The 3,768-nt window shown below is 37.2% G+C and overlaps 1 pseudogene; it reads right to left on the bottom strand.

Annotated features, from left to right (window-relative positions):
* Positions 1-1,912: 1,912 nt before the first annotated feature.
* On the bottom strand, positions 1,913-2,020 carry LOC125158052 (uncharacterized; annotated as a pseudogene).
* Between the last annotated feature and the right edge of the window lie 1,748 nt (positions 2,021-3,768).

Genomic DNA, 3,768 nt, shown 5'->3' with positions numbered 1-3,768 from the left:
AGTTATCTATGTCTATTTTCATTTTGTATCATTTTTTTTCACCTGTTCAGTTTCATTCCTTTCCATTATTCTGTTCTCCAGGTCGCTGATCCACTCTTCTGCTTCTTCTAGTCTACTATTCATTCCATCTAGTGTATTTTTAACTTCATTTATTGAGTTCACTTTTTTTTAATGTTTTCTCTCTCTTTTTAAAGGGCTTCACTGAGGTTCTCCTCTCCTTCTCATGTCCCATGAGTATCTTTATGAACATTATTTTAAATTCTTTATCAGGCATATCAATCTCCATTTTATTTACATCTCTTGCTGTGATTTTGTCCTGTTTTTGCATTTGGGACATATTCCTCTGTGTCCTCATTTTTTCTAATTCTCCTTGTTTATTTCTATGCATTAAGAATATCAGCTACATCTCCTGCTCCTGAAAGTAGTGACCTTATGAATAAGAGGTTTTGTAGTGACCTGTAGTGCAGTGTCCCCTGCTCCCCAGAATCTGGCACTTGAGGGGTGTCTCCAATATATGTTGAATGCACCCTGCTGTTGAGGCTGAAACACTTTTGCCTTCAGCCCAGTCATTTGCAATACATCTCTTAACCTGTTGTGGGCAGCATTTGGTCCCTGTGCTGTTAGTGGGCCAGTTTGGGACTGCCTTGAACTTAAGTTCAGTCAGACCAGGTATTTACCAGACATGCAGTAGCACATAACTTCACTTTGCTTTCCCTGTGTTGTCTCCTGTGAAGCTTTGTTGGTGGGTGAGGCCTGCAGTCAGATCAACTCTCTGCCCCAGCCCACTGCTAAGCCACAGTCTGATTGTTGTGTATGGTTATATTTCCCTCCTTCTGGGGTAGGAGTCAAATTAGTGATGCAAGTTAAGTTGGTGCCTACCCCTTTACAAGATGCTTACACACTGCCAGGCTTGTGGTACTGCTTTGTATGGGCTCTGGCCAAGAGCATATTGGAGGAGGTAGATCTGCAGAAGTGCACAGGGGTGAGTCACAAGGTGTTAACGATGTTTGCATTGATCTGTGAGCGGGTACTTGTAGCAGAAACTTAGATAGAGGGTGCATGTCTTCAAGGGAGCATGTGGATGTATACTGGGCACACTGTTAGCAAGTGTCAGCACTACATTGGTTCTTGCAGATAGCTGTGTGTTTACTCTGGTGGATGGGGAAGGGAAATGACACCAGCCAGGTCTTTTGTTCCTGGAGAAGACTCCCAAGGATCCTTGCTGCTCTAGTAAGTGTTCTGAGATTAGTAAGCAAATCTCCCTCCTATATACCTAAGACATTTTTCAAACTGCTGGTTCTATGCTGTACCTCCTCTGGGCTGTTTGTTGTGCTGTCTTTAAGGGTGGGAACTCAGTTTCTTCTCACCTTTTGTCAGTCCCAGAGCTCAGCCTGCTGATTTTTAAAGTTCCAGATTTTAAGTTCTGCTGATTGTAAGGATTCATGATTTTTGGCCTCTCTGATTTTCAAAGCCAAATGTTACAGACACTTTTCTTTCCCATGTGAGCTCCCCAATGTAATAGTCTGTTTACTCTCCACTCTAAGTGTGTGTGGTGTTTCTGCCTTCTGTGAACAGTTTTATGGGTCTATTTAGCTTCTGATAATGTTTCCACCCTTCTTATCCTCTTCAGGACAGCCTCTTATCTATATTTAGCTGTGGAGAGTTTGTTATGACAGTATTTGGGTCATTTTCTGGGTTATTTACATTCATGCGAATGTTATTTAGTCAGTGACCTTAGGTTTCTCATACTCCATATTTCCCAGATGTCAACATTTCTAAGTTGTTTGAAAAATTGTGGTTATAAAACAAACAAAAAAAAACACAAAGCATGAATCTGCAAGCAGTTTCTCTTTCCTTGTAAAGTATATACCACATGTTTAGGAAAAAAAAAATAATTAATAGGAAATCTTTTACATATTCCTAAATCATCACAACTGATTTTTAATAGGGGGAATATCAGATATTAAACTGATAAGAACAGATACTAAACTTGATATTATCCAAAAGGCTGAGAAGTGATCACAACTAATTTGGAAAAGCCTTTTGATATTCGAAAGGTTTTTATTGTTATAATCATACAGTCCATCTTGTGGAAAAATAAGTTATTATGGTTCTTAAATGTATTTAACATCAAATGTTTGGTTTGAAACTCTGAATTTGTAGATATTTAGGGAGTCCTAGTAGAAGAGAGGATTTTAGACATTGTAGAATGAGTATTCCCATCCATAGGAAGGAATTTCAATAGGCAAATAATGTGTAAGAGCAAGATGATTATACATTAGACACTACTTGCCTTTGTTTTCTGAACACCCACAGAATACTCAGAAACATCCATCCATCTAGAAAAGTATTTTATTAACATTGGCACAGACTAAGTAACAAAATAATTGTAAATGGACAAAATTTTTACATGTTTATAACATGTAGGATGAATACTGGTGTTTATAGCAAGAAACTGATCTGAAAGATCATAGAGGAAGCTAAATAACAGGCCAAAATATATGTAATTACTACACTTTGTCATGGACAGTATAATAGATTGTGAAAGGAACTTTTGACTGCAGAAATACCCTGTATGATATGAAGAAACACTTTTATTTATTTATCAGAACTTCAAATATCATTTAGTGGATAGAAAAATAAGTTGAGTCCATATATTTTATGGGCAATCAGGCTGGCTCCTTCTGGCACACAATGAGGGAATAAACATATTAGATATTAGGGTGTGGAATTTAAAAATAGCAAAAGAAAGTCTCAGGCAGAAGTATAGATGTCCCAGGGCCTTGCCTTCAGAAGCCCAATTACTAACATGTCTAAGGAAAACCAATCTCTCAAGAAAGCACTTGAATTTGACCAAATTTTAATAACAAAAACATAATTACTATATGTTAGTTCACAGTAGTAAAAAAAATTAACATTGCTGAAATAGTTGAAGTCTGTATGACCAGCATATTCCCTCTCTGTAGGCACTTATATGGAACCTAAGTTACAGTCAGGTTGCTTTGTGAGAATGGAATCAAAACAAGGGACACTAGATAGATTGAATTTTTAATGTTATCAAGCTAAGTCATAATAAAAGTGATCTTACCAATTCTTGACTGTTGGCAGCAATAACCTGCCCATATTTTCACACTAGAATAACTGTAAATATGAAAATGTTATATGATTAAAGGCCTTTTATCTCATGGACAATGCTTATATGGACTTTACCAATCATTGCCTCTGTGATGCTCCTATTCCATTTCAATGTCTTGCCATTCCCCACCACCTTCTGATTTTCCTTAGATTTGATAAAAAAAAAGAAAAAAAAAAACAACTTATAGTCAAGTTCTATTGGCTTTTGTGTTATTGGTCAGTGTTCCAGCAGGAAAGAGTACATTCCAGATACTTCAAATGAAGATAAATTAATGGGTAGATTGAGTCACTCAGAAACTAGGACCAGTTAGAAGTTATTATCACTAATTCTGTACGGATTATAGCAGTTGAATAAATTGGAAATCATGGAGTAGACTGACAGGGTGTGTAATCACAGAAGAGCTTGAATACCACTATTAACAAAGTGCTGAAGCAAGAAAGGCTTGGGAAAAGAAGGACTCTGATCTTTTACTTCTACTGTAACATTTACTGTTGGGGTTTCCCATTTGCTTAGGGCCATGGGAGTTCAGCTGACAAGGGAGTACAGGTAATTCAATCTACAGAAATCACCCTCCCAGGGAATAAAACAAGAAATAGAAGGGGTAAATATAGATATTGTGGTGGTTGTGGAGA

This window comes from Prionailurus viverrinus, chromosome X (genome assembly GCF_022837055.1).
Source record: "Prionailurus viverrinus isolate Anna chromosome X, UM_Priviv_1.0, whole genome shotgun sequence".
NCBI classification, from domain to species: Eukaryota; Metazoa; Chordata; class Mammalia; order Carnivora; family Felidae; genus Prionailurus; species Prionailurus viverrinus.
This window is presented reverse-complemented; position numbering and strand designations above follow the sequence as displayed.